The following is a 9,841-nucleotide window of genomic DNA, read 5'->3' on the forward strand; positions in this document are numbered from 1 at the left end:
GGCGGAGGGGCGGGAAACTACAGCTCCCAGGATGCACGGCGCTCAGACGATTCAATTGGCTGCCTACACCTGATGCTGAAAACCCCGGATTAGAATCCGAGCTGCAGAGAGTTTAGGAACCCTGGTCAATTCCCTTATTCAGGTGAGCAAAGTTTATCGTTAGGTGATCATTTTACTCCCTTTTGTAGGTATTTGCGAAATTTGACACTTTTACTGTCGGGCTGATTAGAAGATGATCGCTACTTAATGCAGACCAAATTTGAGAGCTCATCTGCCAGGAGTCTTTTATTGGCTCTCCCTTCTTTGGACAATTCTGTATAAATTGAAAGTTTCCAGCTCTGCTCTGGGTATGAGTTAGATGATCTTGTTGAGACCATCAAATTGGATACATTTCATCTGAAAATTTGGTGAAAGCATGCTGGGATAGAAACTTTTCCCCAAGGTAGCAGGGCAATGAATGACCTGGGAGAGGGATCCTGGAAGCCCGGAGGGTACTGGAGGAGCACAGCTTCCTACAAGTTTACAGCAATAGCAGAACCGGAATATTTTGTCTGGTTCATCTGACCTGGGATCCTGAGGAAAGGGACAAAGGATTTATTTTGTGAGGTTAGCTAAGTATAGTCATGGTTCTTAAAAAGAGAATCGCTGGATGTTCCTGGGCACAGTCCTACATTCCCAAGTGAAATCAGATACTACGGCTTTTGTATCTAAAATCAAATCGCTAATCTTTAACCGTATTGCCTCATCTTGTATATATGTTACACAAGCTCACATTAGTTTGGAAGCTACTTCGAAACCGATATTATTAACTCAACAAGGTAGCATTTTTGGCAGGCCCAAGCCCACAAGACAGTCTGTCCTTCCCATCAGCACAGTATACCTGATCTATGTGGCAGTTGATCACCCAGACTCATCTCCCCCATCTCTCATCTGTCCACTACTACTGGCAGCGTCTAAGTAAAACAACACCTTTTATCGTGTTAATCCCCTTCTCAAAAACTTCTCTCTCGAAATCGAGCTTTCAAGGGCCACCAGAATCTGGCCTCCATTCATTCCACTAGTTTCTCCTTAGTGTTTCTGAGTTAGGGATTGAAAAATGAAACATGCTTTAGAAAGGTTAAGCTGCTCGTATAACAAGGATGAATTGAAAAGTAGAATAGTGGCAGGAAGGAGACTATTGTATAGTGGATGGTAACCTTTAACAGAGCAGTTTCAGGAGAGTATTATATACAAGATTAGATAACACAAAGTTAAGAGACTAGGTCGAAAGGAAACAGTATTTGTGGATAGCTAAACTTTTCTCCACAAAACAAAGGAAGTTCTCTAATCAGGATGAGAACTTATATTTGAAAGAAGTAAGTACAATGAAGTGTGGTTTATTTTGCTATCAAATCCAATGGCAAAGCATTATGGGTTTTTTTAGGCAATGGACCTATATCTGTGCTACAAGAATACAATATATGTCAACATTACCAGACCAAGAAGTTTTCACAGTATCCCCAAATCAAAGAAAACGGTCAGAAAATTTATAAAAATTAACTGGAATATCTCATCATAGTGAAATTTCTTCATAAAAAAGAAGAAAAGGAAAGGAAGGATGGTAGGAAGGAAGGAAATAAATAAATGAGGCTGCAGCCACAGTAAGTTTCCAAGTGGCTTGTTAGCCATGCAATATTGGTATTTACATATGAAACATGGATTAAATGGTAATTCATTGTAGCAGCTGAAGAAATGTACAGTAAATCAGAAAAAATAAACCTTATTAAGACCATTAGCCTTTGGGTGAGAACAGCTGCTTACAGTGTTGAGGCCACTGGGAACAACATCCATAGTCAATTTAAATTATTTAGTGAAGGCAAGTTATTTTGAGTGGTTTTCTGGGCTCTTAAAAAGTTGACAGGTGTTACTGATAATGCTCATTTGTGCTTGTTTATTCAAAGAGTCAATATTTGGAGTGACTGGATAATTAGCCTCTGTGAATCGGCTGCCTGCAACCAGTGAAAATATTTTTAAAAGAAGTTGAGAAAACTAATTAATACACCTAAGGTGAAGTCAGCTATGATGTGTTACAATTTATGTAAGCAGAAACAGGCTTATTTTGACAGATTTCCACTTGTGAAAATGTAAGGAGTTTAAATCCTATGGTTATAACATCATTGTTCTATATTATCAATCAACATGTATTTTGTGGAAAAGATTTTAATTTTCCATGAATCACTGAACCAGTAGTTTCAACAATAAACTTCATTTGCTCTCATGGACTTAACTGTTGTCACTCCACATATTTTGTCACAATCAGCAGCTAAATATCCTGACTTGCCCTACCACACAGCATTTGATGACTTACCAGTGGTAACATTTTCTTGTGAATTTTGTTTTTTAGCTCAGGGCCAGGATTGAATTTTTTTTCTAAGTGAGAAGAACCTCCTTTTACCAGAATTATAGAACACTGACTGGATGGCTTTAGAATTCATTTTTTGCTCATTGTGATCATTCAATGATATTTCTTAATGAATTCAATTAAAGTTGTAAGACAACAAAGCCCTTACATGCAAAACTTACTCTGTGGTAAAGGCATTTTGACAATAAAAGCAAGATCTCCATTCCCACACAGATTTGAAGTTTTATTTTTCACGCTCAAACTACAGTTTTAGCAGTATATTATAGAGACCTCAATGAAAGGAAATTTTTATATTTCAAGACCCATTTACTTGTGCCATTGAGCAGCTTTCACTTAACTTTAAATGAGAAATGATTGCATCTCACACACTAAAAGAAAAATGTCCAGATAATAATCTAATATAACTCTATAATTGCCTTCCAAGAGATTAATATGCTCAATTTAAGTCACATGCCCTTGGATTGATCTCAGTATTGGACAGTGTTTATCTGGGTGAAAAGACTAAATTTGGGTAAAAGATTAAATGTTTAAAATCTCATTACAGATCAGGATTATCAGATGAACATTTGCAATTGATTTTGATGATAGGGAATAACTTTGAACCCTAATTAAGAGAAATGTTATCCACCTTTCCAAAAAAGAATTTCATTCTCTTTAGTAGACCTGTTCTACAAAAACTTGTACTCAATATTATTATGTTTTAAATTTCATCACTGAAAATTTGGAAATTAATTTTCTCTCTTGCCTTATAAATACCTATATAATCAATTTTTGCTTCTTAGCCCACAAAGCTTAAAATATGTACTATTTGCAGACCTCTGTTCTGGAGGAAGTAAAATCAGAGTGGGAAGTGAGTCAGTGGAAGGGAAGAAATATTTCCAACGAAAGAAGATGGCTTGGGCATCTGAGTGACAACCAATAGAATATGTGAAAAATAGTTAAGTTATCAAAACCAAATCATATAAACATGCTTCCTTCTGCTTACCTTTTTGAACCATCAGTAATACCAGTTTCTTCCAGAAGATGGCTCCCTTTACTTTCCCAAAATTTTGTTATGAACTTTCTAACATACAGAAAATTTGAAATATTAGAGTAAACACCACAAACTCTTGGATTCTCTTATCAACATTTTGTTATGCTTGTTTTATCCCTTGTCTATCAATTTATCCTTCCACCCATCTTGCTTTCTGATATATCAGTACCCCTCCCCCCATATACTTAGCAAGTATTTCATTAACTAGTATTCAATATTTACTCACAATTTCCATTTATTTATTTATTGGGGTGACACTGGTTAACAACATTATACAGGTTTCAGGTGCACAATTCTACAACACATCATCTGTACTCTGTATTGTGTGTTCACCATCTCACGTCAAGTCTCTGTCCATCACCACACTTTCTTTTAAAGTAAAATATACATACAGTGAAATGCTCAAATCTTATATGAACATTTTATGAATTTTGACACATTGTGAAGTTAATCCTAAGCCCATAAAAATACAGAACATTACCATTTAACACAGAAAGTTCCCTTATACCCGTCCCCATTCAATTCTTCCCCCCCTTCCCAGAAGCAACCACTGTTCTGATTTTCCTTTCTCACTACAGATTAGTGTTGCATGGTATAGAACTTCATATATACAAAGTGATACAATACATACTTTTAAAAAAGTCTTCTTTCACTTAGCATAATGGTTTTGGAACTCATGTTGATATGTAAAATCAATACTTTATTCCATTTTATTTCTGAGTAGTAGTCCATTGTATAAGTATAAATATTACAGTTTGCTCTTCTACTCACCTATTGATGGGGTACCTAGACTGTTTCCTGTGGGTATTATGAATAAAGATACTATACACATTCCTGTATGAAGTTTTCTTTTATTTTGCTTTAATCTTTTAAATTACAAAATACTACAGGTGGTGCTTACTTTTCCTACATTTCAGGAATAAATTGTGGACTTAAATCTTTCACCCAAAGCAGATTATCATTGTTGGAAACTTTTTTTAAAAAAATATTTTTTATTGATTTTTTACAGAGAGGAAGAGAGAGGAATAGAGAGTCAGAAACATCGATGAGAGAGAAGCATCGATCAGCTGCCTCCTGCACACCCCCTACTGGGGATGTGCCCGCAACCAAGGTACATGCCCTTGACCGGAATCGAACCTGGGACCTTACAGTCCGCAGGCCAACGCTCTATCCACTGATCCAAACCGGTTTCGGCTGTTGGAAACTTTTGACCATGGAAAAGTAATTAAAAGAGTATATATCACAATATAGAGACTATTCCCCTACCCAACATCCAGCTTCAACCGTTATCTGCTGCTGGTCAATCGCTTTTCATCCAGGACCTTACCTACTGAACCCTCCCTCATATTATTTTAAGGGAAATCCCAGCCACCCTGCTGTTTCATCTGTAAATATTTAGTATGTATCTGCTAAGGTATACTATTATTAAACATAATGACAGTTCAGTGATAACACCTAGAGGATTAACAATACATGTTAATATTGTCAAATATCCAATCTGTATTCAAATTTCTTCATTGCCTGTCCAGCTGGTTTGTTCAAATCGGGCCTCAAATAAGATCCATACATTGTAATTGGTTGAGGAGGCGCTTGGATTTCTTTTCATCGATAGGCAGAGTCAGTTGTGCAACCAGTGTCTTCACACAGGGCCCCGCTCAGGAGCACCCCATGCTTGGGGTTTAATGCTCTGCAGTTGCTGTCTTGAAAGTCTTAATAATTGTACCTTTGGATTTTGTTTTGTAGGTGAAGTACAGTGGGATGATAGAGCACATACTTGGGACTTGGAGCCTCAGCTCCCATGTGGGCCCACTTCTAGGGACAGGTCCTAGAGAGTCAGGGGTTCCACAGCCCACTGATGCCAGCCTCTGCCTCTCCCTGCCCTCTCTCCAAAGCTGCCAGCACCACCCTGCCTTCCACCCGCAGCTTGATCTCCCCCGTCCTGGATCCAGGTACATAACGCATCCCAGGGCATTGCTGGCTTGCTGCCGGCTGGGGCAGGAGGACAGTGAAGGGAGATGGCTGGCTCTACTTCTTTGCCCCTACTTGCAAATGAAAGGTCGAGAGACTGATTGCAGAAGAAAGGAAATAGCTTAACCCTTTGCACTCGCTTGCTTTTTTCTTGATTTCTTTATTTTAATGCTAACCATGTCGAGTCACACTCGACATCCCAGGGCAAAAGGTTAATATTTTAGTACCTTTTCCTGCTCTTTGCTAACAAGACCCCACACTGGGGTTTCTAAAAATTACACTGGGCCCTAAAAATTAGATATGCAGCTAGTCCTGTCCATAGGTACTTTCTCTCAATCTCTCTCTCTCTTCCTCCCCCCCCCCCCGCTCCATTTACATGCTATTGAAGAAATTAAGTTACCCTGTAGATGCCGATTGCATGCCTGTGGAGTAATTTCACATGCATGTCCCTCTGTCCTCTATATTTCATATAATTGGTAGTTAGATATGAAGACTTAATTAGATGTATAGTTTTTATTATTATTTTTTAATAAATCTTTATTGTTCAGATTCTTACAGTTGTTCCTCTCCCCCCCCCCATAGCTCCCCTCCACCCGGTTCCCACCCCACCCTCTGCCCTTACCCCTCCCCACTGTCCTCATCCATAGGTGTACGATTTTTTGTCCAGTCTCTTCCCGCATCCCCCACACCCCCTTCCCCCCCGAGAATTGTCAGTCCACTCCCTTTCTATGCCCCTGATTCTATTATATTCACCAGTTTATTCTGTTCATCAGATTTTTTATTCACTTGCTTTTAGATTCACTTGTTGATAGATATGTATTTGTTGTTCATAATTTTTATCTTTACCTTTTTCTTCTTCTTCCTCTTAAAGAATACCCTTCAGCATTTCATATAATACTGGTTTGGCGGTAATGAACTCCTTTAGCTTTTTCTTATCTGTGAAGCTCTTTATCTGACCTTCAATTCTAAATGATAGCTTTTCTGGGTAGAGTGATCTTGGTTGTAGGTTCTTGCTATTCATCACTTTGAATATTTCTTGCCACTCCCTTTTGGCCTGCATAGTTTCTGTTGAGAAATCAGCTGACAATTGTATGGGTACTCCTTTGTAGGTAACTAACTGTTTTTCTCTTGCTGCTTTTAATATTTTCTCTTTGTCTTTTGCTCTTGGCATCTTAATTATGATGTGTCTTGGTGTGGTCCTCTTTGGATTCCTTTTGTTTGGGGTTCTGTGCGCTTCCTGGACTTGTAAGTCTATTTCTTTCACCAGGTGGGGGAAGTTTTCTGTCATTATTTCTTCAAATAGGTTTTCAATATCTTGCTCTCTCTCTTCTTCTGACACCCCCATAATTCGGATGTTGGTACACTTGAAGTTGGCCTCCTCCAGAGGCTCCTTACACTATCTTCATATTTTTTCTTTTTGCTTTTCCGGTTGGGTGTTTTTTGCTTCTTCGTATTTAAAATCTTTGACTTGATTCTTGGGATCCTCTAGTCTGCTGTTGGATCTCTGTATATTATTCTTTATTTCAGTCAGTGTATGCTTAATTTCTAGTTGGTCCTTTTTCATATCCTTGAGGATCTCACTAAATTTCTCAGAGGTTTCTAGAAGATTCTTGAGTAATCTTATAACTGTGGTTTTGAACTCTATAGCAGTAGTTTGCTTTCCTCCATTTCTGTCATTTGTGACCTGTTTCTTTGTCTCCGCATTTTGGCTGCTTCCCTGTGTTGATAAGAGTGGCTTTGTGTGCTAGGTGTCCTATAGGACCCAGTGGCTCAGCCTCCCCAGTTACCTGAGGTGGGCACTCTTGGTGCACCCCTTTGTGGATGTGTGCACAGTCTTGTTGTAGTTAAGCCTTGATTGTTGTTGGTATCACTGGGAAGAATTGACCTCCAGGCCAATTGGCTGTGAGCATCAGTTGTGTCTACGATGGGAAAACTTCTGTGCTGGAGACACCCTTATGGGGCAAGACTTGCTTCAGTGGGGCTTTGGTGCTCACTGAGTCTGCCCCCTGAGTGTGTCCCTTATGGATCTGAAGAGTTGTAATCTGGATGGTCCCACTCTGACCACTGGGTACACTGGCTCTTGGATCTCCAAGGAGGTGCAAATTTAGCCTCTGTCTGAGGCCATCCAGCAGGAGCTATGGAGAGATCTTCAGATTCCTCTTCTTTGTTTGGGTTTTGGAGGTGCCCAGATGAGGCCCAGCTGTGAAGCAATGCAAGCTGCTGTGGAGCCTTGGGCTTCTTTTGGAGGCTCTGGGGCTCTCTGACCCAGCTGCAGTTTGTTAGGTAATTTTAGATTGCAAAAGGCCAGGCCATTCATATGCAAAAATCTCTGGGCACAGCTTGGGTGGGGTTGTAAATTGGTTGGGGTGGGGTCTCAGGGAAACAACAGGGCAGAGCAAACAGCAATGCTGACCTTCATCCCTATTCTAAGAGGCCCCCGGGTCTCAGTGTCCCGCTGTAATCACTGCAAGCACCTCTGAGAGAAAGCCGCCCTCGTGTTCCGGCCCAATGCCAGACAGTCCAGTTTCTCCCCGTATGAGTCTGGGTCCCCAGAGTCTCCTCCGGAACTGGAGTTCATAGCAGTCAGGAGCTTGTGTCTCCTTCCTGATTGAAAAAGACAACAGCGTACTCAGTTGCCAGCCCCTTTCCACATGTGCATGCCTCCGTACCTCCGCACTTCACTTCCGCACCTCCTCTGAGTCTCAGTGTGCTTTTCTCTTTCCTTCTAGTTGTAGAATTTCCACTCAGCCAGCCTTCCTGTGGTTCTGGATGATGTCTGTTTTGTCTTTTAGTTGTAGTTTTGAAGTGGTTGTGCGAGGCAGCAAGTTCAGGTGTTTACCTATGCCACCATCTTGGTTTCTCTCTAGATGTATAGTTTTTAAAAGAATGCTTTATAATTTTTAATTTTAAGGGTACTTCATGATTTTTAATTTTAATAATGCTTTTTAATTTTAAAGAAAGCTTCATAATTTCTAAAGCTGTGTAATTATTAAACCTGTCATTTTCTAACCTAGTTACTGGGCTTTGCTCTCAAAGGCCTCCTTGAAGTCAACGCCTGAGTCTTGGGGTTGACCAGCCTGCTGGGACCTCAGCTGGTAGAGTGTAAAAAGGCAAGACCCCGCCTACACCTGAGGAGAGAGTTAATGGGAGAAAACACTCAGAATGCACTTCCTGGTTTCTAGGGGTGGTAAACAGAGATGCGCTGCCCAGAGCCCTCTTCAAGCGAGGGCTTGCTGCCCATCAGGCATCGTGGCCAGAAGCAGCCTCCAACGGTCATGGGGTCTGGCTCAGCTGCTGAGAACCACTCCCTTAGGTCATGACTCAGGCCACGCACCTGTTATTGACAAGCAGCAACTGTTCCAGAGCTCCTGGCAGGCTGACTAGGGTTTTGTTGGGCCAGCAAAGTATTTACCTTCTGCCTAATACTGTTTTCTTCCCCTTTCACAGGACTGATCCCTAATAAATATCTTGCACCCTAAATTCAGTCTCAGTAAATGCTTCCAGAGTAGCCAGCCTGTGACATAAGGTGATGTTATCCCACATGTTCTACTATCTACTACTATAGCTACATGACTCCAAAAATATAACCTATTCCAAACACCCTTCTGATCTTGTTTAACTTCCCACTACATGGTGCCACCTTAATGCCGTGTGGCATCTTAAACTGAGTCTTGCCACAGCTGACCATTTCCCCCACACACACGCCTCTTCCTCATCTCTGCCTTAAGACAACTGATACTGCTATTCACTAAGTCCCCATTTTCACCACTGCCTCACCTCCTGTATTATCCATTGCTATGTTAACAAATTATTCCCAAAACATAGTGGTTTAAAAATAATAAACATGTATGGTCTCATAGGTTCTATGGGTGCGGAATTAGAGAGTGTTTGTCTGGGTGGGAACTGGCGCAGCAAGGAACACGTTCTGCCCCAGAGCCTCTGGAGGGAGCAGAGACCTAGATTTCAATCCAATGATACCGATGTAGACCTCTGGCCTCCAGAATTAAAAGAGAATACATTCCCAATGCTCCCCCAGGTACTGTGACTAGTCTAGGATCCCTCAGGTGATCTAATTGGTCCACTGTATTCTTAGCATAAAAATAAGGGAAGAAATCACAAAGGAAAAGATAGATTTGATTTCAAAAAGTAAAGCTTCTTTAAAAAAATGAAACTAGACCACCAACTTACACCATACACAAAAATAAACTCAAAATGGATAAAGGACTTAAACATAAGATGGGAAACTATAAAAATACTAGAGGAATCAACTGGCAGCAAAATCTCAGACATATGCCAAAGCAATTTCTTCACTGATACTGCTCCTAGGGCATAGGAAACTAAAGAGAAAAGAAACAAATGGGACTACATCAAAATAAAAAGCCTTTTCACAGCAAAAGTAAACATCAACAAAACAACAAGAAAGCTCACTGCATGGGAGA

The sequence above is a fragment of the Cnephaeus nilssonii genome, assembly GCF_951640355.1.
Source record: "Cnephaeus nilssonii genome assembly, chromosome: 3".
Classification (NCBI taxonomy): domain Eukaryota; kingdom Metazoa; phylum Chordata; class Mammalia; order Chiroptera; family Vespertilionidae; genus Cnephaeus; species Cnephaeus nilssonii.